We start from the raw sequence: 27,072 nt of genomic DNA, 5'->3' as shown, positions 1-27,072 counted from the left end.
GTGTCAACAGAGGAGAGCCTCTTATCTTAGGATAAATGTCAAATCCTTTTGATAAAACAAATCAGTCTGCACCTATGAAGTGGCTTAAGGTCTCATTTAAAGTTTTGTTACAAGCTGGTCGTATGATGCTTTTTTTGGTGCATTTTATGATGTGCCTATTGAAAATTGTATGTATCAAATTAATTACTTTAATTATCAATTAGACTTTGATTTTTTTGTAGTATGGGGCAGTATGAATTCATTAAGCATTATCAATAGTGAAGTCACCTTTATTTCTACAGTGAGTTTAGTTCCAACTTGCCTCAACACATTTGCCGGGACATTTCTACCAAGCCTAGTAAGAGCTTGATTACCTGGTTTCAGGTGTGTCTGATAGGGGTATAGTATAGTAGCTTTACTAAACTATATAGGACACAGTCTAAATCAGGCGTGACCAACCCTGTTCCTGGAGATTGACCTCCCTGCAGATTTCAGTTGCAACCCATATCAAGCACACCTGCCTGTAATTATCACGTGCTGTTCAGGTCCTAATTAATTGGTTCAGGTGTGTTTGATCAAGGTTGGAGCTGAACTGTGCAGGAAGGTCTATCTCCAGGATCATGGTTGAGCACCACTTGTCTAAATGAAAGAAGCTCCGCCTCCTGGTGACATAGCCAATCATCAATCACTATAGACTGACAATTCTCAGTTTTTTTCTCAGCTTCATTGTTATAAACCCTCCAGGGTCGGCAAATGCACTGAAATCTTAGCAAATACTTGCCTCACAGGCATGAGAAATATATCTACATAAAGGTTGAAATCTGTACTCATGAACGAGCCAACCAAACTTGTTCTAAATGTTTTTGGTTTTGTAATCTGTATGAAACAAAATGAAATACAGTATGTTCTGTCAGACCTCATTATTTTAAAATAATTTCCGCAAAAGGAAATCACATGACAGCAACCACTTGTAAACAAATATGTTGCTGTTATTTTGGTATGGATTGCCTTAGGAATAAGTTGGAAAGTAACCCAAGAGACCAGCTCAATCAGATGTTGCTTTCATTAGAGGATGAAACTGTGTAAAATGTAACTTATGGAATCTTAAGGCTGATTTATACTTCTGCGTCAAACATACCCGTATGGTCCGGCGGAGCCTTCGCATGGTTGCATAGCCCTCGCCATGGCTGATACTGTAGCTGACATGCTCCTCTCAAAAAAAAATTAATTACACATCGCAATGATGCAAAGCACAAGCTCTGTGATTAGACGACTTGGTAGCTGTGAAGAATATGGGCGGGGCTGCGAGCCGCGAGCCCGATGGAGCGAGTGTCTGTCGCGTTCCATGAAAAAGCTCCAGACGGAAGCTTTTGTTTTGTGTTTACCTTATGATTAAAGTTGTTGCACATTATTACGGTCCCTAATTTAAATATGACTCTTGAACCAAAGACAACGTAACATAAATAAACAATGGCCAAAGTGCTCCAGCTAAATTAATTATTAACATAACCAGCAAAACAATCCAAAATGACAAGAGATGCGGGGCCCAACAACATAGTAAACAACAACCAAACAAACCTAAAGCAGGTTGGAACTTCCCACTCCAAGCAAATGTCAAAAGGAAAGCATAAAGGAGAACACAACAATAAAGCCGTCAAAAACTGTAGTGGCGTGGAGGAATGAGGGATGGCGAGAAGTCTGCTTCCGTCGGTTTTAAAGGTATGACGCCACCAAATCAACCAATAGAAAACTGAAAAGGGAAAAAAGACAAACACGATCAATTGAAAGTAATAATTGTGGGCAGGAGTGAATGCCACACGCAACTCACGTCCGCTAGTTTCCGCCTCTGAATAAGCGAGTTTTAGTTACTTGTACATTAAAGGTAGCATTCAGAAAAAACATAATACCCACAAAGAAACTCGACACAGAGGAACATAAAAACCTCACTGCTAGCTAGCATTTTCGGAAGTGTTATTGCAGAGCAACATAAACAGCTTGCAGAAGTATGTAAAGCTGCTTTAACACAATCTACATTGTAAAAGCGCTATACAAATAAAGGTGAATTGAATTGAAAAAGTATAAATGCACGACTATGCACAAAGCAGACACCGAGGGTCACGACGATCTACTGACACAGAAGTATAAATCAGCCTTTAGGGTAGTTAAAATAGTTTGATTGATAGGATGACGTCTGATCCCGTTCTCCAGAAACAGTGTTGTGATCTTTTTACCTTCATGTGCAACTTGAAAAACAAATTTTTTTGTTGTTGTTGTTAAATGCCATTGGTGATTCCAAACATGAAATTTAATTACATGCTTGTCACACAGATTTGGACAATTTGATATTTCCCAATTTAAAGAGATAGAGGCTGCACTTACATGCCTGTGAGGCGTTTTAAGATTGCTGCCGAGTGAAATGACTTGCCTTAAAGGGACTTGAGTTGAAGGATGTGATTCAGTAAAGAGCAGATCAAGCCAGATGTGACAGTGGAAGAGAACCAAAATGGCGAAAGAAAATAAATCTGCTTGGCCAACAGCACTAGTAATTCTTGCCTTGCCATCAGTTTCACCAATCAACACTCCAATCAGTCTTCATTCAAATACGTTTACAAAAAACCTCAGCATTTCTGATCTATTTGATTGTAAAGATGTATCACTCGGTTCTGTTCAACACTAGAAATAATATGGTGTGATATACTGGAATGCTCAATGTTCCATATAATCAGTCCAAATATAGTTTGGGATAATGTCAGAATTTTTCGATGCCACTTTTCCCTTCTATGGTATTTCAGCAGCGTCCGGAGCACATCGATGTTGTCACTGAGCGCAGTTTTTGTTTAGGGAGGCAGATAGCCAATGGGAAAATCATTCCCCAGGGATACACTACGCAGGGAACTGAGGTCTGCCTTTCAAACGTGAGAAGATGAATCACATGTAATCTGTGCTTTGTTCTTCAAGCCCACACGTATGGGCTTTGCCCTCAAGCGGCTAGCATCTGCTATAAATAGGCCGAGATTAAAACCGTTGTTGTCCGGATAACCTACAGTTCATCTTCCATTTGCTTCTGCTAAGTATGTATCTGATCCCCTGTAGATGATTGGATGTGACTTGGCTTGTGTTATTTTTGGCTGCACACAACATGTGATGTGATGCTGTAAACAGCTTCGATAACTAAGGCTATGGCTGGAGACGTCGCTGTTATCTGGTGCTAATTGGCTTTGTTTACAATGCACAGATGTGTTCACGAAGGTGTCGGATTATTTGAATCGAGTGTCCAGTGGAATTGATTATATCATATCTCATTTAGACTATTCAGATATTAATAAAGCAGTTAGAATGTAAGGGAATTTTCATGCATGATGTGAGGTTGAAAGATGCTGCAGTCAAAACATTATTTTTTCAAAGGTCTGAGGTGGAATAAAGGCAGTCGGATGAAAAGAATGTGACAAGGGGATGCTCAGAGCCATATCATCTGACGCAGCTGGAGCTCTATGATAGTTGTAGTCTGGTGGCAGTTCCTTCAAGCATCAATGGCATTAAATCTTCCTTGAGTAACCCTGATGAAATTGCAAACCCAAACCAGTCTTAACTAGTTTAGCTGGCCATGACATTTAGTTGGTTTGCAAGAGTATTTGACATTAACATTGCAATTTTATTTCAATTAAATGACAGAAGTCTCTTCAAAGAATGTTTAAAAATGAATTGACTGACAACCATACATAAATGAAATGAAGCAAGAACAGTGAAATTCATTTAGGCTATTTATTCCCTTAAAGGGCACCTATGATGCAAAATCAACCTTTGGAAGCTGTGTGAATAGAACTGTGTGTAGTTTTAGTGTGTCCACAGTCATATTGGGTGATATATACACACAGCAAGTCTCTTTTTTTAAATTTCTGACTAATATTTGTTTGTCTCATCGTATCAGAAAGGCTTGAATAAACTCCACCAAAGATTCATTAAATAAAGTTACTTGATATTTTTGACTAATAAACTGGATCTCAGCTTCGTCTGTCTCAGTCACTGACGGCTGTTTATCTTATGTAATGCAAAAACAGTAACGCACATGGGAACGGTGGGTGGGGAAGACCAGCTCATTTGCATTTAAAGGCACAGGCTACAAAAACAGCTACACTGTCCTCAGACCCTAAAATGGGCTTATTTTGCATTGTATAATAAATAATCTGGTGGGTATTTTAAGCTAAAACTTTACAGAGACATCTTGGACACTCCAAAGACTTATTTTGCATCTTGTAAAAGGGATAAAATAAGAGTCTTTTAATGATATAATGTTATTATGCTATATAGCTCAAAGTTTAATGTCGGACATGGGAAAGACACTCAGATCAGAAAACCAATATGGAAATATCCATTGCTAGCAAAACCAGTGGCTATATTTAAAATAAAAATATATTATATCCATTTTCATATTAAAACATAATTATTTTACCCATTGTCAGAAAGTGGCTAATTTGTACAAATTTGTATGATTTCATTTGTATGAAAACATAAAATAGAGGAGGTGTACCTCCAAAACTAACTGTAATCTTGAGGAAATCATACTAAAATGTGTGAATAAGATCAAATTAATACGAATTAGCCACTAAATCTAAAAGTTATGAAAATTTACAAATTGCTGTGAGAAGTTGGAAGTATTATGTCAAAGACTGGTACTAGAGAATTTTATGCTCCACTGAGTTCATTGAAACAAAGAGAAATGCTAATAAACAATACATTTCGACTGTTTTATTTCTGTTAATGCCCTGAGAAGCCATTTAAAATTTTTAAGAGAATTAAGTCAGGGTTATTGGAATTTTTGAGTCCAATTTTGCATTAAATATATTTTTTCTGTGAACTTATTTTAAAGTTTAAATGATAATTAACTTATTTTAGTGAGTGTCAGGACAGAAATCCTTTGTTTTCTAAATGTTACCATATGTAAATTAGGATAGAAGATCTTGAAACACACAACAATACTGTCGCAATCCCCACCGGTGTATGCTTGCAGATCACTGGCATACATGTGGATCGCTATAAGCACTACAAATCTGCCAGTACATGCACTACAAGTTTCAGTCATGCATCACACACACTCACATCGGTTTCTGATACAGACTGATTGCAAACACATAGCCGGAGGATTGTCAAAGACTGATTACATGAACTATTTATACAGCGCACATACACACACACACATACATCAGTGTTAAGTCTTGTTAAACGGATTGTGAACATTACAACGCATTTTCCTTGCCTTGTCTTTCGTGTTTGAACCTTGCTTTGTTTTATTTGTTTTACGTTGTCTGCTTCATGCCTTCTGACCACTCGCCTGATATCTGACCACGACTCTGGAACATGTTTGCCCCTGTGTTGACTGTTGCTTGCCTGACTATTCTTATTAAGAAACCTGCGTTTGAATCCGAACTCCCTGTTGTCAGCATCCACTTCACATTACAAGTACAATGTCATGTCTGTATTCATTTTTCCCAACTCTTCCTCAACTTGGTTGGCAGACCGGTGGTTGGTTAATCAGCCTGAATCATAAGAAAGGCTCTCAAATAAATGCCTATAATTATTTTAAGCAGTTACAAATTCAGTAACTGTAAATAAGGCAAGCCAAACAGCCGCAATTGAATGAAAATATTTACAGTGGCCTACAAATCAATTGAAAAAAAACCTGCGATCTACTGCTAGTCAACAGTGAGGCTTGAAACTTTATAAAATTACTGTGTTTGGTGTTTATGAATGATATGTGAAGATATTTTCCACCCAAAATCCTGTCAACAAAAGTGCTAACGCTTTAACATGTTTAAAAAACATGTACTGTTGTTGTCCAATGATATTTTTTGATGTAGTTTTCAAGAAACTAGACCTTCCTCACAGCTAAATACGGCAAAACAACTGTCTAGATAACTTAATTAAGCAACTGGTGTCAAACGGGCCTATAAATCTGTGAAAAGTGAGAAAAGAAACTGCCCTTTAAATTTGTCATGCCGCTGCATATTATGATTTAATTAGTGTTTTGTACCTTAGGCATTAAGCATATTCAAAATATTCAGTGTAAAATTTTACATTTTAATTAGCCACGACAACCAGCAGTCATTTTACAACGTGAATCATTATTTTTTTCTGTTATTGCCTCTGCCCTGGTATGTCTACAGATGGAAAATTCACTCCAGAGGAAGCTTCAAGAATTTTCTGTTTGAAAGCTCAGTATGCTGCCTACCTAGACAATATTTTAAGGTATCACATCTATATGACAACCCATATAGAAATCTGATGACAATAGTTAATGCATAATACATGCATGACATACAAGGTCGGTCCGTGTATCATCCGTTCATTTGATTATTTTATTTATTCTGGAAAACGAAACACCAGAAAAACAGTCAATATTTCGTTTTACTGTTTTATTCTGTAGGCGGAAAAAAGCTCATCTGTTGTCCTGTTTTAACTCAAAACGGAGAATTAAAACAAACACAAAACAAAAACAAAATAACAAGTAAAAAATATGCATTTACTTGTTTATTCGTTTGATCAAAAAACGAACACCAAAAATAAAAGCGAGATTTCAACATGTGGGCGTGCACGAGACGGTGACTCATTGTTTTGTTTTAGTTTTGTGTTTGTTTTAATTCTCCGTTTTGAGTTTTAAACAGGATAACAGATAAGCTTTTTTGTGCCAACAGAATAAACAGTAAAACAAAATATTGACTGTTTTTCTGGTGTTTCGTTTTCCAGAATAAATCAAATAATCGAATGAACGGAATGGATGATACATGGACCAAGGTCATATTTGCATTTCACATATACAGTATATGTAATATATATGACAATAATGAACAAACAGACATAGTCAGAATTATTAGCCCTCCTGAATTATTAGCCTCCCTGTATATTTTTTCTTTTATTTCTGTTTAGCGGAAAGAACATTTTTTAACACATTTCTAAACATAATAGTTTTAATAACTCATTTCTAATAACTGATTTATTTTTTCTCTGCCATGATGACAGTAAATAATATTTTGCTAGATATTTTTCAAGACACTTCTATACTGCTTAAATTGATATTTGAGGGCTTATCTAGGTTAATTATCCAAATTAGGTTAATTAGGCAAGTCACAAGCTATGTTTCCATCTAAAAATGTGAATTAACTTTATGCGCAAAACTGGATTTTCACATTAAAGATGTGTGAATGAAGCAACGTTTCCATCTAATGAGTCAATACACCTCAGAAGACAATGCCAACACGCAATGAACATGTGGTGGTGTTTGAAGGTGTGAGACATCGAGCACAGATGCTCCTGACAGTTCTGGAGGTAATTAATGAAATAATAACACTAATACTGAAATGCTTAATTCATTTTAGAGTGACCAGAACAACATATCAGATGTTTTACAACATGCTCAGCCTGCTGGTTTGTTCATTTACACACACATTTTTACCACATATTATCTTAAAACAAAATCACATGACTTTTTTAATGTGCATACTGGAATTTGTTCGGTAAAAGTGTTTAAATCGTAGGTTATGCTCATATTTTCTTATCGAATAAAAAGTTTATCGTAGTCATTTTCTTCAAAGTGCTTGCGCCTCTTGCGTTTTTATCAGCCGTTTTTTTATGCGCATTTGAATGTACATAAAAATAGGTGGATGGAAACATCGCTATTAAAGCTATTGCTAATAACAGTAGTTTGTTCTGTAGACAATCAAAAAACCAAAACTCAAAATAAAACAAAACAAAAAAAATAAAACTAAAACTTTAAATATTTTCGTAAAAAATCAAAACTGCTTTTATTCTAGCCGAAATAAAGAAAATAAGGCTTTCTTCAGAAGAAAAAATATTATATATCAAATAATTTTGACTTCAACTGTAAATGAACCTACTATATATATATATATATATATATATATATATATATATATATATATATATATATGTATATATATATATATATATATATATATATATATATATATATATATATATATATATATATATATATATATATATATATATATATATATATATATATATATTCTGTTTGTACATATTAATTCCAGTGGTTGTAAAAATATATATGTAAATGGCCATTTTTTTGTAATATTTGCTGCATTTCTGACACATTTTATATATGTGAAATCCATATATGAACTTGTATGTCATATGTGTAATTTGATTTCTTTATTGCAAACCAAACATCTCGCTTAGGCAACATTCTCAGGCAGGGTTGTAAATGTTTTTTATGTTTCCTATATAATCTCAACAAATGCACCATATTATGATACTGTTATGATCACCAGCAATTTAGTGACTGTAGATCATTAGTAAACACGCACCTTCACCTGGACTACAATTTTGTCACTTAACGAACTACAAATCTCGACATGCACTTCATACACACCGGTTCCTGTTTCACTTTGATTAAACGCACACACAAACAGCCGGAGGATCGGTATTAACTGATTATATGGACACACACATCAGCGCTGAGTCTTGTTTATTTGTTTTATTGAGCCTTACAATGCGTTGTCCTTGCCTTGCCTAGTCCTGCCATGTTTGACCCTTGCTTTGTCTGTTTGTTTACATTGCTTGTCGCCGAAACTGACGATTCGCCTGTTTATGACAATGCTCTGGATTTCCCTGCATGCACCCATTTGCTCCTGCTCTGACCACTGTTTGTATGAACTCTCTTGAATAAACCTGCATTTGGATCCTCAATTCCATTGTCAGCATCCATCACATAAAAGGTACTGCTTGAAAAGGTAGAGGATTATTTAGCTGTAGAAAACATGGCAGCTCTCAGATTTTGGAACAGAGCGCATGTCTTTTGACCTGGGAAAGACTAGCTGTAGATTCAGTGCAGGGAATAGCTGTCAAAAGCTTTATCATATCTGTTACTGAAATTGATCAACAGAACAATGTCAAAACACTACGATCACGGCGCTCGCTTTGTTCACTTAGAATCAATCAAACATGACCTAAGAACAATCGATGAAACAATAATTTCTGTGCTTTATGATTTATTTAGAAAATCCTCAGAGACAGTATTTTGACAACATTTTCAGAAAACAGGAATTAGATTATTCACCTTTGAAAGATGCCTGTTATTGGCAGACAGTGTTGATATTTTCACAGCTGTGTGACAGTTATGGGAATGACAAGTGAAGGTGCAGTGGAGCTGGATCCATTATGTATACCGCCCACAAACTTATGAGGTCTTGACCTACACCTCCTCACGAATCAAGGAGCCAGTCCCGTAGATCATTAATGTTACAGTCACATTGCAGCATACAGCAATGAGAAGATTAGAGGTGGGTGGTATGACTTAAGGCTTTAGAAAAGGTATGAGTAATTTCTGAAGATTTACCGGAACCTAAAAAACTAAGCAAAACAAGCAAAAAACACATATAGACTATACACTCACAAAATGATTTTTGTTGCTTGTTCAAACTACTTATTTAAAATAAGCTGAATCAACAGAATTCCTGAGATTTGAATTAAAACCTAGTTATTTTATGTTCAATCCACTTAAGTTTGTAAAACAGTTTAGTTAGCTTAATCGATTTGTGTTGGGACAACATAAAGATATTGTGTGGAACCCAGCATTTGTTTTACACTGAAAAAAATGATTCAAAGATGATTCCTTGGATTTACTTAATTTTTTTTTTCGTTAAGTGGTTGGAAACAATTTAATTGTGTTGAATTTAAAAAAACAAATTAAGTTGAACATTATTGAATTTAATTTGTTTGTTTAAATTCAACGCAAATAAATTGTTTGCAACAGTTTTGCATGCAACACTTTTTTCAGTGTACAGTGTACACTCAAGAAGGGATTTTTGCTGCTAGTTCAAACTACTTATTTAAAATAAGTTAAAACAACACAATTGTTAAGTGTTTTGGTGAGAAAACTTAATTGTTTTATGTGCAATCCACTTAAATTTGTAAAAACAATCAAGATATTTAATTGATTTGTGTTGGGACAGCATAAAATAGTTGCCTGGAAGCCAGCATTTTTTCAGTTTTGTATTTAACACTGGAAAACCAGAATCCTATAACTACACTAAAACCCAACAGTCAACTTTATCAAACTAAATGAGTGTAGTTAACTCAAAATTGACTGAAAGAGAATTCTACTCATTTGAAAAGAGTTTTGAACTCAGTGCTTAAGGTATTAAGTTAATTAAATACCTCATTACTTCAACTTAAATGGAGTAGGTTCACAGTACTCATAGATAACTTTTTTTTTTTTTTTAGCTCAAATGGTTTGTAGCAATTGGACTCCTCAAATGGTTTGAGTTACCTTAACTTAATGGGTTTTACAGTACTCGGTTGGTTTGAGTTCTCTTCATTTATTGAGTTTTACTGCTCAAATTGCTTTGTTTACTCAAATAGATTAAGTTCACAGTACGCAATAGGATTTATTTATTTTTTTAACTTAAATGGTTTATTGCAATCGGTTTCCTCAAATGGTTTGAGTTACCTTAACTTTTGGGGTTTTACAGTGTACTAGAATGGCCATATCTGTCATTCTGACTGTTCTTTTAAGATGTATATTTATACGTAATTTATACAGTACATATGTTTTCACGTTATATTGGAAGCTTCAGTTGAGATTTTAGAATTAAGCTTTAAATTCCTGTCATGTTTTATGAAGTCATTGCCTAAAAATTGTGATTTTTTTTTGTAATATTGCCTATAATTTTGAAATGTTGCCTATAATTAGTTACTAGACCATCCCCAAATGTGGGTACTGTACCTGTACTGTACTGTACTGTATAAAAATGTAGAATTAAATATATACAGGTGACGCAGTGGCGTAGTAGGTAGTGCTGTCACCTCACAGCGAGAAGGTTGTTGGTTCGAGCCTCTGCTGGGTCAGTTGGCGTTTCTCTTTGAAGTTTGCATGTTCTCTCTGCATTTGCGTGGGTTTCCTCCAGGTGCTCCGGTTTCCCCCACAGTCCATTCCACTGTGGCGACCCCGGTTTAAAAAAGGGACTAAGCCGAAAAGAAAATTAAAGAATTAATATATACACAATTAAGAAAAGTCAGGGTACTACTGTAGCTACATGGGTCAAAATGACTGCCTTGGTAGTTCTAGTATGAAAACACCCTTTACTTCCATGGTTGTAAAGCTGAATTTTCTTCATGTCTTCAGTGTCAAATCCATCAAAATCTTTCTAAGTTACTGAGTTGATATTAAAGAAGTATTTCCTTTAATTACCAATATTTTTCCTTAATGTTTAGCGCACATAGTGATATTCACTTTTTAGGATTGTCATAATATTTATAACCATGTGTAATCTTAGATGCTTAGCCAGTTATTCTTTTGTAAAATGTAAAATACTGTAAAAATATAGGTGTCTGGGATAAAGTTCAGAGACTTTTTAGTCACAACATGATTTTGTAAAAGATTTGTTTAACAAAACAGTGGGAATAAATGGCTAACGAGTTTTTGCAATTCAAATGAGTAGATGCTATGGCCAAGAAAAAAATACTTTGAACTGTCTGAATGGCGAACTTTGTGGAGTGAAGCTTTAGTGTCATTTTACTAAATGTGTGGACATACAGTGGAATGAAATTTTACTTAAATAAACAATCTACATACATAATGAATCATTAATATGAACACAAGACTGGCCATATAAGCTATTTTAAGCCTACACATTAATAACATACATGTAATAGAAGCGATGTTGGACAGCAGAGTTGAGGATCCACATGCAGTTTTATTAAGAGAAGTCATGCAGGCAATATTCTAAAACAGGAGCAAACAGTAGCGTAAAGTAAATGCTAGATGAGATGTCAGTGTGGATCGTTTTCATTCTAAACTGCTGTTTTAACCCCTTCAGATCCTGCATCCATTACAATGGACATCACATGACATCCCATTTTTTTTAAATTTGGAACATAACATGTGCAAATTGATGACAGATATGAAAGTGCGTGTTTTCTGCAGGTGGTTTGTCGAGCCCACTCACCTGTGTCATTTTTGGTGCTTGAAAGCCTGTTTCTTTTCCATGGTACTGAAAAGATAAACATTCACTGCCATGCAGACATGAAACGCCCATATACCATCATCCCCTGTGGCTCTAGTGGAGAGCAGCAGTGTGTGATGCAGCAAATGTGGCATTTATCATAGGGCTGGAAATAGGATAGTGAGGCCTCTGTAGCGGCCATTGTGCTGCAGATCTACTATTCACTGCTCATCCACTTATCTGTGTCAATGTAAGCCTCCTGAGAACGGAAACGCACAGTCATGACAGTCCCGCAGTAAAGCTCATTCAGAGGTCAGGCTGCTTTTTTGAGGATCAGTGCTTCTGAGGTTGTTTGGATTTATCTGGGCTTGACACAGATGCCCTAATCAATGTTCTATTATCTGTTGTATGGTGTGTGTGAGTGATGGCTGTGCTCAGAGCTGTGATCAGTAGTACAGGACAACCACAAACCACATCCTGGGTGCTGTGATAACAAAGATTTTAATATTTGTGTGTATTATTGACTGGAATCCACCTTTATGGTATCAGCACAATGTGTGTACTGAAACCATAATCTGTTAATTTAATTTAATTTAATTTAATTTAATTTAATTTAATTTAATTTAATTTAATTTAATTTAATTTAATTTAATTTAATTTAATGCATTTTATATTATTATTTAAAAAAATTTGTAATTACATTTTTTAATTTTTACATTTAATTAATTATTTTTTATTAAAAAATTTAAAATTTAAAATGAGAAAAAATTTATTTAATGATTAAGATAATTAATTATTTAATTGGTTTATTATTATTATTATTATTATTAATTAGTTTTTTATTGTTTTAGTTACAATTTTTAGAATGTTTTTAAATTTATTTTTAAAGTTTTAAATTTTCTATGAATTTTCTGTAGTTTTATTTAATTTTATTTTCATTTTTAATTACAATGTTTTACATTATTAAATTGTTAAATGTAATTTTTAAAATTTTAATTTTAGTTTTACATTTTTAAATTATTTTTTTTATTGTTTTATTTATTTATTTATTTATTTTTATTTTTACATTTTTTTATTTTTATTAGATTTTTCTTAATTTATTTTTAAAGTTTAATTTTTGTATGTTTTAATTTTTATTATTGATTCATTTATTTATTGATTTATTTATTTGCTTATTTGTTTTTAAAGTTTTACATTTTTTAAATTAAATTAAATAAAATTTTGGTCATGTCAGAAAGCATCACATCTTTATAAGTATATAATAATTATTTGTGTAGTAAATTTATTTTTTTTCTTCTTGACTCATTTTTTACATTATTTTGACAGAAATTATTCAGAAAAAAATATAACTAAATTAGTGTATTAGAATTATTTTTGAAGGATCATGCACTGAAGATTAGAATAATGGTGCTGGAAATTTAGCACTGTCAACACAGGAAAAATGTCACAGTACATCTCAAGTTAACCAATATTTTCAATTGTAATGACATTTTGCAAGACTACCTTATTTTTGATTTTGTAAAATATCAATTCATGAAGGGGAAAGTGTTTTATACACCAGTCAAAATCTGAATAATTAAGATGGAATGGAAAGCATAGCAGAATAATAATGATCTTAAATGTTTGGCATATCGATAACTCTGATTTGTTTTAGTTTCATTATGGGATGCTTATAGTCATACAGTCTTTTTTTGGTGTTTGTCAGTTGGAGATAAACCATGAAGGGCAGAGACTGTCAAATGAAATGGGTTGTGTAATCGTGCATAGTTGTGATAGCAAATAAATAGGCTTTAAAATGGGGCAGAAAATGCTTGTTGTTGACATGAAAATGCTTTGTGTCCGACTCTATCAAAGCAATGACACAGTGGACCGTCTGTGCATGCTTAAGACCAGCCCATGTACAATGAACATCATTTGTTGATTTAGTAATATAATAATAATAATGATTAAGATAAACTAATTTACATCCTTTTGTATTGCACAGTTTAAACATAAACTAATAAACTTAAATGAAAGAAGTATTCTTCTGGATTCAAATAGTTACAGCATAGTTTATGGTATGCTATATGATCTGTTTGATTTTATTTTAATTTCAAAATGTATTTTTTCACATTAGAACCAGCATAAAAATCCATTCCCTGCAAAAGAATATGCAATAATATTTATTTTGCTGTAAAAATGTTGCTTGATGTATGGAACAAATCAGAAAAAAAAAAATGTGATGATAAATATTTAGAGGCGACATTGTGGCTCAGTGGTTTGCAATGTTGCCTCAAAGCAAGAAGGTTGCTGGTTCGAGTCCCGGCTTGTTAAGTTGGCACTTCTGTGTGGAGTTTGCATGTTCTCCCAGTGTTTGCGTGGGTTTCCTCCGGGTACTCCGGTTTCCCCCACAGTCCAAAGACATGCGCTATTGGTGAGTAAATATGCCAAATTGACCTTAGTGTATGTGTGAATGAGTGTATATGGATGTTTCTCAGTACTGGGCTGCAGCTGTGTAAAACATATGCTGGAATAGTTCATTCCACTGTGGCGACCCCTGATATATAAGGGACTAAGCCAAAGGAAATTGAATGAATAAATAATATAAACAAATTTACATCCATTTTGATTGCACAGTGTAAACATAAACTAATAAACATTCATTCATTCATTCATTTTCTTGTCGGCTTAGTCCTTTTATTAATCTGGGGTCGCCACAGCGGAATGAACCGCCAACTTATCCAGCAAGTTTTTACGCAGCGGATGCCCTTCCAGCTGCAACCCATCTCTGGGAAACATCCTAACACACATTCACACACACACTCATACACTACAGACAATTTAGCCTACCCAATTCACCTGTACTACATGTCATTGGACTGTGAGGGAAACTGGAGCACCCGGAGGAAACCCACGCGAAGGCAGGGAGAACATGCAAACTCCACACAGAAACGCCAACTGAGCCAAGGTTCGAACCAGCGACGCAGCGACCTTCTTGCGGTGAGGCGACAGCACTACCTACAGCACCACTGCCTGTCCCCAACTAATAAACAGTCATACTTAAATAAAAAGAAACAGGTATTTTTACAGGTATACAGAATACAGTTTGTTTCTGGATTAAAATAATTACAGCATAGTGTATTAGTTATGGCAGTAGCGCCTGAAGCCGTTCGGCTGTACGCACTGTTAGTACCTACCATGACAGGGCGCGAATCGAATTAATGCTGCTTATTTATTTATTTTTTATTTATTACATAATTTAAATCGATTATTAAACAGTATATTGTACGATATACTGACAAAGCAAGAAAGAATGAGATTAAATAAAGGTGTGCATTTGTGTGATAAAGTGTGTATGTACTTGCATGGTGGGAGATGGGTATTGAAATCTATTGGATTTAGTTTTGCTGGCACTTTTTCCACACACTAAAAATTACAATTCAGATAGCTATTGTTTAAAACAACATTTAAAATGAGTAAACTCTCTTTAAAACAGATAAACTTAATTGAGACATTTGCCAAAAGGCCTAAAACTAATGAGACAAATATTGCTTCCCCACACTGGGTGGAAAGCGCAATCCCATCAGCACCTGAGATGAAGAAAGGCCCAGCTCGTGGCTGCGCAGCGTCCCCGCATGGAACTGCTACCATTCAAGGTGTTTTAAACAATTTTATCTGACAGACTGGCACAAATAAGCAGACATTCTCATTCTCACAATGCGTTTCTGAGTTTTCTCACCTTTCCAGAAAACTGGTTGAGACTGGTTTTGAAGCACTTCACCTCAGATGTTATTCGTTATTCTTGTTTATCTAGTGGATAACTAACTGGATAACTGACCAACAAAAAATACATTCAAATTAAGATAAAATCATGTGGTTTTATTTTATCTCTCTCACTCGTGGCAATACCCTGAAATAATGTAGCCTTTGACAGCAAGCATCAGTGTTTTTTGAGATTGAAATAAGAATAAGGGAGGATGGGGTGGGGTGGGGTGGTGCTGGATATGAGTGTACCTTTGAATAAAATTCTGCAGGTGAGTTATGGGATGCTATAATCTGTTTCATTGTATTAAAAACCAGCATAACCAGCATAAATCTATTCCCTCTAAAAGAAAATACAATAATATTATACCACTTATGTTATTAATTAACATAATATTGTTTTGACCCCCTTAATTAATGCTTGATCCCCCCTGAAACTCCCCTGAAATCAAAACCAGATGTATACTTAAAATAGTTTGCTCTGATCTGTATCGTAAATAATGTTAATAATTAAAATATTAAAATGTAAATATACTTTTGACCATCACACAATGGTTCATACCATTTTCAATGCATAATCGCACCAATCACTCTATGTGAGAAGCCATTCAGCAGTCTGAACTGCAGATCAAGAGGACTAAGAGACTTTTTTAAGTGTACACAAGACACTTTTCCTGTACAATAAGTGTTTGTATCTACATCTATCTTAAAAATAAAGTAAAATTAGATGCATAGTTTGTATAGTTTGACCTACAGAAACCTCTAAAATAGCCATTAAGAGGTGACCGTATAGGTCAGAATACACTAATAATTCCTCAGATCAATGAAAACTTAAATATGTTAGAGAAAATTTACGGAAAAGGTTGTCTCCCCGCTCCCCGATCGTCAATGTATAATTCGCACCCTGGCAATAATCACACACACTGTTGCCACACAAATGTAATTAAACTCCTTAGAAAAGTGATTTTTGCATAATAGGTCCCCTTTAAGCTTAAATATGAGATCTCTTAATTTTTTTTTTACATTGTTCTTCATGCAAATCTTAACAGTTTTTTACAGACCCAGCAAGTCAACACCTTTACGCTATAGCATCAGCCTTCCGGTCTTTGCTCTTGATAAATTGCTTGCTGTCCTTCCATTGCTCGACCTTACAGAATCCCAGTGAGGGGGGAAATGTACGAAAATAAACACTTCTGCACGATGCAGCACCATCAAATCAGACATGCTGCTTTCCCACCGCCTTATCTCAGTAGCCCATGCCTTTGTAGGTCATCTGCCACATTGTTCTCACTTGTATTGATCGGCAGATAGCACGGCATTAGCATCGTTAGCCAGGCTGCACAAATGAGCGAGTAAATAGACAAGACCTTTAAATGTTAGGCGCATGGAGACTTGGTGCGTAACATGCATGACGTCTCCTCCTCCTCAAACAGCTCCTCTGACTCAGTATTGTTCAGTCCTGGAGTCATCAAAAGCGGCGCTTTTATTGCATAACTGTATGCGAACAATTGCAAACAAGCTATTTATTTTCCACTGCCATCACAGCAATATCAGCAAGAGCTACTTTTCCTTCTTGTCAGGCGTGCTCTACAAGGTTGCCTTGTCTGTAAAGGCTGTGTTGAAGTCGAGTGGAAGATGAGATCAGGCTCTTGTCCTTGTGCTCAGAGCGAAAATTCAGCAGTTTTTTTTCCCCTTTTATTTGGGTTGCCTGGACAGAGGGTCAGCGGGGCCCTGAGTGTTTGGTCCGATGAAAATGGGGCTTTTGTTTGTGCTTATATTCAGACATAAGAGTTGAATTAGAACTAAAGTGTATTTATTGATTCGTATTCATACAGTAATTGTCCTGGTCTCTAAAGACCCTCTAAACATGAACTAAATGCACTTTGAATGAGTGATCATAATTGTAAGTGGTGCTTCATTAGGCCGAGCTGGATGCTTATTGTTGAATGCTTATTTATGATTGAGTGCTCTTGATTTATTTGAAATGTTATGATTTCAAAAGATTCTGTTTGGTTAAAGGATTTGTTCTGACTGGAATGAACATTTAATCATTTTTCTTTGGCTTAGTCCCTTTATTAATCAGGGGTTTTAGACTATGGCCAATTTAGCTTATTCAATTCACCTACAGCACATGTGTTTGGACTTGTGGGTGAGCACCCGGAGCACCGGGAGGAAACCCATGTGAACACGGAGAGAACATGCAAACTCCACACAGAAATGTCAAGTGACCCAGCTGAGGTTCGAGAGTTAATTTTTAAAATTTATTCCCAGTTTATTTAGGAAAGAAATATATGTCTTTCTTAGGATTGTAACGGTATTGTAAATACCGTCATACCGCAATATAAATTTTTTTCGATATTACCGAAGTCGCATGACTCGGTAAAACTATAGGTCTTCTGAGAAAATTTGCTCAGGCGAATGAAGCGAACGGGAGGTAGCGAAAACTACAATTCCCATCAGCCCATGCTTGACCATCATCCCTTGCAGTCTGTTGTCGCTACAGATCCAGTAATGCGGAAATGGAGAGTGCTGCTAGAAGCGGGGATGAAAAAGAGCTGGAAAACTCTAAAGCGGGTGTTGTCGCCGCACGCTTACTGAATAGCGGTGTTGTCGCGCGAGTTCTTATCAGCTGTGTTGTCGCGCGCGTACTGAATATCGGTGTTGTCGCGCGAGTTCTTATCAGCTGTGTTGTCGCGCGAGTTCTTATCAGCTGTGTTGTCGCGCGCGTACTGAATAGCGGTGTTGTCGCGCGAGATCTTATCAGCTGTGTTGTCGCGCGAGTTCTTATCAGCTGTGTTGTCGCGCGCGTACTGAATAGCGGTGTTGTCAGCACACTGTTCAGATTGATGCAGACATGAGACCTCTATCTTACTCATGGTTTGTCCTCTCAAGTGGGGAAAAGACAATGCACAACGTTACCCACTGCTGTCAACCTGGGCCAAGTCATATCTCTCTTGTCCCAGAAACCTCAGTCCCAAATGAGAGTTTTTTTTTCTGTTGCAGGGGACATTGTAAATGCCCAGAGATACCAGCTTTTACCAGATTATATTTATATGATAATTTTCCTTTAAACCCATCTCTATCTAAGTGAGTGAGTGATTAAATGTTGAAAGTGATGAGTTTTCAACAATACTAAATTGAAACTTTATTTTTTTTATATGGTTTAATATTTTTTTGTCATTAAAATTGAAGTTCCTGTTTCAAAGCTTACAGATAGATGACTAATTTGTATGTCATTGACACTTTTGGAACTTTTTTGGAGTATTTTCATAAGTTTTGTTTTTTCCTGTAAATGATTCAATAAATACCGTACCGTGACATTCATACCAAGGTATTACCGTACCATGAAATTCTGATACCGTTACATCCCTAGTCTTTCCTAAATAAACTGGGAATAACTTTAAAAAATGTACCTTTGGTGTTTCACAGATAAGAGAAAGTCATTTGTGCTGGTGACCGGGCCTCGTTTATGCTGTGACTGAAATATTCTTTTGAAAAAAAAAATCAAAGCAAATGATCATCGCAACACTTTTTCTCATTATGCATAATCTTTCATGTTCATATTTGAAGCAGCCCATCTTAGCAATATAATTGCGTGCTTAAAATAGGTCTTATAACACAAGACGTTTTTGCTTCACTGTGTTTAACATTTTCAATTTTCATTTCTGTCACGCTTTTTCATTTCATTCATGCTCTTTCCAGAGCTGTCTATGAGAAAATGTCATTATATATATATATTTTTTTGCGGATTGAATATATAACTCAGCTGCAAGTGTGCAGAAAGGAAAGTGGTAAATGGAAAAAACACCTCAGCTCTTCTGTTCGTGCTATTTTAAAGCTTGTTACTGGGCCGTACATGGATTAGGACTGGATTAACCTTGTTTGTTCTGACATTTAAAGTATTGCCTGTTTATATTTAGCACATTTTTTTATGTGTGAACTTCACATCTGGGTACAAGCTGAATGCAGGCATTTTTGCATGGTGCTCTATTTTAAAAATAAAAATCTGTTTTTATCATTCATCGACTACACAAAACTGATTGCGTTGGACTATTTGACGTCTCTGTGGGACCATACTGTGACTGGTAAACATGGTATATGCCTATTGAGACATGGGCACAGGTGTGCGGGGTAGCAGCTGCACTGCTTTTGGCAAAGTTCTGTTGTGGGGATCACAAGAGGGCTTTATCTAGCTGAACAAGGCTGCTGCCCTTGTTGCTCATTTCAGGTGCTTGTTGCTAAGTGTTCATGCTCAGGTGGCAGAGCTCATCTCAGCCGAGAGATCTGTTCTGAAGTAGAGCAACTTGTGGTGCTTTTTTTACTCTTCTGTTGAGGTTTATGCCTCATTTTCACTGGTATAGTTCAGTTCGGTACGATACAGGTCACCTTTATCAGACATGTCTCCACCGCATTTTTGTAGGCGTGGTGTTGGAAAGAAAGTTGCAGTAAACTTCATTTTTGCTCAAAGAAATGTAAAAGTAAAGCTGTACGAGTCATTCACATATCGTATGAGAAGCACTTCTCACAAAACAGATGCTTTATTCACATACATACTTGTGCATAAATGTTAATTGCTAACCATTGATGCAATATAGCCTATTGTAACATCAGGAATTATATAAAATAAATGATAAAACATATACAAATAACACATACAGATCTGTACAGTCTCCAAAATGTTACCAATTACAGAAAAATTATACACAATGTACATTTAGGTTTTATATTTGGTTCAAAAACGATATGAAACATTGGTGCAAACCTCTTATCTGTATCTTCTTTATTCTTCACCAGCTCATGTAACCTGAAGTAATTCTGTCATTCTGAGTTCATAATAGTCCAAAAGGTGATTATAGTTAAACATGGCAGTTTATTTGTATTTTGGGTAGCTGAAAGAATCATTTGCTTGATTGTTTTTTCATGGTGTACTCTTGCCTGCTTTGTCTGTTTCTGAAGTTTTCAAGTTATCAAGATTTCAAATATAGACACAAATATAGAGTAGGGTGCGAAAGTGAAACCACTGGCAGTTTTTACAGGCTTTTAGACGGCCTCATACACAACAATAGGACACAAGGCAGATTCTGCTATGTTTGGCACTTGGCACATTTTTTGGTACCCTTTGACAGTGAAAATAGGCAAGAAAGCATACTGCACTGTACTGCAACATACCGTACCATACTACTTAGTGGAAACAGGCCAGTAGTTGCAGAACTAGGGCTGGACAAAATATTGTTTCAGCATCAATGCATGATTTGCAGTGTTGAGTCTGGAATATAGCTGACCAGACACTACAGTTTAAAACAATGTGAATTGTTGCAAAGTTTAACCCTAAAATCTGCATGAACCGGAAGTTACAACCTTTTTTTTTTTTGTATTGTATTAAATGTTTCAAATGTCTTTCATTTTTGCTAACAGTACATTGTAAAAAAATAAGCTGACTCAACTTAAGTTGTTCAGCAAATTGGCTTCCAATTTTAAGTTAAGTCTGTTTATTTTTTTACAGTGTATTCCATTATTTACTTATGAAAAGTATGTTTTTATTTAATGTCAGGCTATGTTGTTTTTATGTATTTTTTATTTTTTTATTTATTTATGTATGTATGTATGTATGTATGTATGTATGTATGTATGTATGTATGTATGTATGTATGTATGTATATATATATATATATATATATATATATATATATATATATATATATATATATATATATATATAATATTTTTATCTATTTGTATATTTATTTATATATTTATTTATATTTATTTAAATACTTATTTATTTATTTATATAGTCTATTTGCCCACTTGAACTGCATGTCATTCATTTGTACATGACTGAACTGGCATGACTAAAATTGAAGACATATTCATTCATTCATTCATTTTCCTTCAGCTTAGTCTCTTCATTTATCGGGGGTCGCCACAGCAGAATGAACCGCCAACTATTCCAGCATATGTTTTAAGCATATGTTCCAGCCTCAACCCAGAAAACACTCAGACACTATCTCATTCACACACACTTTTACACTATGCTATATTTACTGTAGTTCATTCAATTCACCTTTACTGCATCTCTGAGGGGGAAACACAGAGAAAACATGCAAACTTCATACAGACATGTCAACTGACCCAGCCGATACTCGAACCAGCGACCTTCTTGCTGTGAGGTGACAGTGCTAACCACTGAGCAATCGTGCCGCCCTAAGACATATTAGATTAAACAAAAACAAAAGCAAATATGAATTCATGACATCTCACCCAAAACCTTTTAACAGCACACTGAGGTGTTGTCGTCTGGTGGTCTTGTTGGGTGGACTTGCCATCTGGCATCATTTGTGATGCAGCAGATCTATTGTCATTATTTTGGTTTCCTGCTGGCGAAAGGTGTCGTTTCCAGAAAGAGGATTACTGATAGTGTCTCACCGCTAAGCTTACTCACACATGAGGAGCCTTTGTATTGTAGTGTCATTGCAACTCATAGTATGCATCGATTTTAGTGGCGTCTGATCTTAGGATTGAGTGTGGCAGAGCAGAGTTAAGTGCTACAGGTGATAACAAGGTGAGGCCATAAATAGTTATGGAAAAGCACTCTCAAATGTAATGTGCTGGTTGTGTTTATGTCTTAATTTGCTGGTAAGTATTTGCCCCTTGTGTGGAGCACCTACTTATGACGGGACACCATCTGTTGTGGATTTTTTAAAAAAAGGGGGGGAAAGGCTTTTTTTAAACCATTTGTTCATCTGCTCTGGGATCCAGATTCCAGCATACATGAAGCTGCTATTATTTATTTAAACAAGGTTAAATTTGCAGTGCAGGTTACATTATGTTCTCCTAGATGAAACATCATTTTCTGTTTGAATTGTTTCACCGATAATAGTTTACAAATGTTATGTTATTTATGGTAATATACAGTTCAAGTCAGAATTAATAGCCCCCCTTTGAATTTTTTTCTTTTTAAAAATATTTTCCAAATTATGTTTAACAGAGCAAGAAAATGTTCACAGTATTTCTGATAATGCTTTTTATTCTGGCGAATGTCTTTTTTTTCAGCTAGAACAAAAGCAGTTTTAAAATTTTTAAAAGCCATTTTAAGGTCAAAATTATTAGCCCCTTTAAGCTATATTTTTTCGATAGTGTAAACAAACCATCCTTATACAATAAACTTGCCTAATTATCCTAAACTGCTCAGTTAACCTAATTAACCTAGTTAAGCCTTTGAATTGCTGAATGTTTGTATCTTGAAAAGTATCTAGTCAAATATTATTTACTGTCATCATAGCCAGATGAGGTATTAAATCTATTATGTATGTATTAGAAATGGGTTGAAAAAAAAAGTCTTTTTATTAAACAGAAGTTGGGAGGGAAAGGGTATATATATATATTTATTTATTTATATGTATATAGCTATTTTCCTCCCTGTAAATAAGAAAAGGGAAATTATTACAATAGATTTAAAATTATGAAACAAACTGTGCTTTGAGCATCTTTACTGTAAGAAAAAAAAACTTTAATTATAGCTACAAAAGTCCTTCAGTCAAGAGCAGTGAGTGATTTTGCCCTTTGTTGTTTGATTATTAATGATAAAAAGTCAGCAGCAGGATTACTGTGCGCTGTGACTTTAAGAGCAGTACGGTTCTGATTTATGGTTTCACTTTTACATGTCTTTTGATTCTCATTTGTTTATTACATAAATTACTACATGTATTACATTACATCACTAAACACCATGTTTTGACACAAATTTGCATGTATTTGACCATTAAAGCGCTCACATTAGGATGACTTTAGATGTGTGTGCTCTACTCGTTTCTAAGGCTGAGCATTTACACACAACAGCATGCGAACTCTCTCACGCTTTTAAAAACATGAATGATTTGAACGTAGATCAATGAATGATGCGCATTCCATAATGCAAACTTCACAATACAGTACATGCTTTTAGTTATTTTCATGTGAAACTGAGCTTTGCAGAGCAACACATGTGTACAACTGGAAAGGGGGCGGTATATGATGCAATAATTGTTTATCTCGATTCATGTTTTTTTTTTCAGTTTTTGTTTTCGTGAATCCACCAGAGGCCGCTGTGTCTGCTTATAAGATCTCAAATTTCTCTTGCAGTGTGACATTCTGACATTCGCACCTGCTGTTCTCATGTAAATCCACCAGAGGCCGCTGTCAACTGACTGAATGACTGACTGACTGACCTATCGACTGACCCACTGACCTTCCCTAAACCCAACTGATAATGTTTTAAAAAGCAATCCAGAAAAAGAAAAGCTTTCGCCTGATTTTTACCATGTTTTCAGATTTTACAACATTCTCTGTTATTTACCTGTTTATTTAGTTTTTTGGCTTTTGTTTTACCTGCTTTCAGGAACTGTTTTTCGCCAGACTCAAAGTACATTTGAGCTACGTTTTCAGAATGAGCCTATGTTGCATATATTATTTTAACTTAATGAAAAAATAATAATAAAAAAATGTCAATAAAAGTCTATTTTTCACGATCAAAAGTTATTGGAGGAATTTCAAGTATTATTGGAGGAGGATCAAGGTCACATGATGGAATTCAAAAACATAAAATCAGAAAACATAAATCACAAAATATGAAAAACTGCTATTTTACAGGTAGATTTAGAAAACAAGACTAAAGTCTAATTTTGTCATCAATGTCTATGTTACCTTCTCTTCTTTTTAAAAAACATTCGGATGTTATTGCATTTGCTTCATTGGTCACGAGAAGATTATTTCGCTTCATTGGAAGTATTTTGCTTCATTGGAAGTGTGCAACTCCTCCCCCACTTAGCAGCTGGTTAATAGATCTCATTTCTTTCTCTTGAAAGGGTTAAATATACTGACAAATTCTATAAAACTTGGACCCCCATTCTAACTTTTTTTGACCTCATTAGATTCTGACTGAGATTGTCTGGGGTAATCTTGTCTTCGTGTTGTGCCATCTAGTTGTGTGGGTGTTCTCCCTGAATTTTATTTACGTTATTTCCTTTCCTTTTTTACATTTATGGACCATATACTTTAATATATAGTCCTTTTGTTTATTTTGTGCACATTTAAAAGAGTCTGTATAGTTTTCTCATTTGATTCTTATTCCTCCCGATGAGTTTGTGGATAGGTGTGGGTATGTAATGATGGATAGTTCTAGTTTGAACCTAAAAAACATGCAGACAATATGTTGTTCTCTAAAGTATATAATAAAAAAGTATGTAGTAAGAATAAGTGTAATTTAAAAAGGGAACAAAGATATTGTGCCTAAGCACAGTAAAAAATTTTTAGAGATTTTAGATTTTTTTCTATTCAGTTTTAGAGCAAAACAAACTTTGGAAAATATAAAAAACACAGCAAAAGCAAAATTACTATTGATTGTAGATCTTTTTTGTTGCACTGATATTTGCTCACATTTTTATTTATTTTTTTATTTTTTGCTTTATTTCAGAAGATACAAATAAATAAAGTTATTTGCATACTGTCCATTAGACATTTATTTTAAAAATCAAATGAGATCAACATCGATTTCTTTTAAATTTTAAAACATGTTTCTTTTCTTTTCAGTTTGTTTCACCCTCTGCTTTCAAGTAACATTGGGCTGATGCACAGGCAGGAGATCAGTCTCTGATGATTTGGTGTCCCACATTTGTCTCCGCATGAAGAACAAACCAAACAATATGCGCCAAAGTCATGCAAGCGTTACATTCTCAAGCCACAGTATTTTCTTTATTATTAATAAAGAAAGCTTCCAGCAAACGCTTTTAACACTTCATATAAAAAAGCAGAGAAACCATTCATTTTACATTTCATGTGTCAAGATCTGATCTGAGCTTCAAAGAAAGAGAAAACAGAAGAGACATAAAAGGCACATAAAGAGAAGCATTCAGGTCTCAAAAGCAGATTATATGGGTTTTTGAAAAATATCTAATTTACGGTTTGTAACATACCTATCCACAGTTGCACAGTGGTTAGCACTGTCGCCTCACAGCAAGAAGGTTGCTGGTTTGAGCCTCGGCTGGGTCAGTTGGCATTTCTGTGTGGAGTTCTCCCCGTGAGGGTTCACAAGTCCAAAGACATGCGCTGTAGGAGAATTGGGTACGCTAAATTGTCCATGGTGTATGTGTGTGAATGAGAGTGTATGGGTGCTTCCCAGTGATGGGTCGCAGCTAGAAGGGCATCCGCTGCGTAAAACATATGCTGGATAAGTTGTTGGTTCATTCTGCTGTGGTGAACCCAGATTAAAAAAGGGACGATGCCGAAAATAAAATAAATGAATGAACATACCTGTTCTTCAATGTAAACAAGCCTGCATTGTTGTTAATCAAAAAAGTGCATGATAAATAAAGATATTGGCCGTCATTTAATAATCCAATGTCAAAACGAGAGCACATCCGAGCGCACACATCAACATACGACAATGTTTACATGAGATTTTTGAAAAGTACACATGCCGAAAAATTACGTCATTCGGACGTTGATGCACTGCATGTTAATAAATGTGGCGACTGAAAATGACCATCTTTTGACTATCAGACTCTTAAATATTCATGCCTCATCCTAGAGTTTACAACATGGTAAAATAGATGCTAATGATCTAATCCGATTCAATGAATTATGCTAAGCTAAGCTAAAAGTGTTCCCATCAGGCGTGGAGATCAGCTGAATAGAATAATGATATGAAATAATTAGTAGAAAATAAAAAAATTATCAAAATGTTTTTAAATTTTTTGAGCAAGATGCTAATGGTCTAATCCAGTGGTTCTCAAACTGTGGTACGTGTACCACTAGTGGTACGCTGGCTTCCTTCTAGTGGTACGCGGAGGAATGCAATATGGCATGTACATGCTACATATATTTCAAAATTTATCAAAAATGATGTATATAGGATGCCATATATGACATATAGCCTATATTTCTGAGGTAATTTGCCACATTTTTTAACTGTGCAGAGTTGTAGCTGCTTGACTGGGCCTACTACACTACTGTATTTCAATACTGCTCATTTTGGTGGTACTTGGAGAGACAATTTTTTTCTGAGGTGGTACTTAATGAAAAAAATTTTAGAACCGCTGGTCTAATCTAATTAAATTAATTATGTTAAGCTAAGATAAAAGTATTCTTGCCAGGCCCTGAGATTAGCTGAATGAAATAATAGTAGTAACAGAAAAAAGCAAGTAGAAAATAGTAAAATTATCAAAACTCTTATTTGATTTTTTTTTTTAGCGAGATGCTAATGGTATAATCTAATTCAATGATTTATGCTAAGCTAAGCTGAAAGTGTACTCACCAGGCCTGAAGATTAGCTGAATGGAAAAATAGTAGTTACAGAAAATAAAAAGCAGAGAAAATAGGAAAATTATCAAAACTT

At 35.0% G+C, this 27,072-nt stretch overlaps 1 protein-coding gene and 2 long non-coding RNA genes across 3 annotated transcripts in view; 1 reads left to right on the top strand and 2 right to left on the bottom strand.

Moving 5' to 3' along the window:
• Positions 1-27,072, bottom strand: part of LOC147839429 (uncharacterized) — a 382,751-nt gene that overhangs the window by 304,370 nt on the left and 51,309 nt on the right. The window lies entirely within an intron of this gene.
• The window catches only part of pkib (protein kinase (cAMP-dependent, catalytic) inhibitor beta), a 63,471-nt gene that overhangs the window by 19,365 nt on the left and 17,034 nt on the right, over positions 1-27,072 (top strand).
• LOC147839430 (uncharacterized) lies at positions 8,497-12,188 on the bottom strand. The gene is made up of 3 exons (XR_015518833.1): positions 11,964-12,188; positions 9,799-10,980; positions 8,497-9,601 (listed from the first exon to the last, which is right to left on the bottom strand). It is a non-coding gene; the product is annotated as an uncharacterized LOC147839430 (long non-coding RNA).

The sequence above is a fragment of the Danio rerio genome, chromosome 20 (assembly GCF_052040795.2).
Source record: "Danio rerio strain M-AB ecotype USA chromosome 20, GRCz13ab, whole genome shotgun sequence".
NCBI lineage: Eukaryota > Metazoa > Chordata > Actinopteri > Cypriniformes > Danionidae > Danio > Danio rerio.
This window is presented reverse-complemented; position numbering and strand designations above follow the sequence as displayed.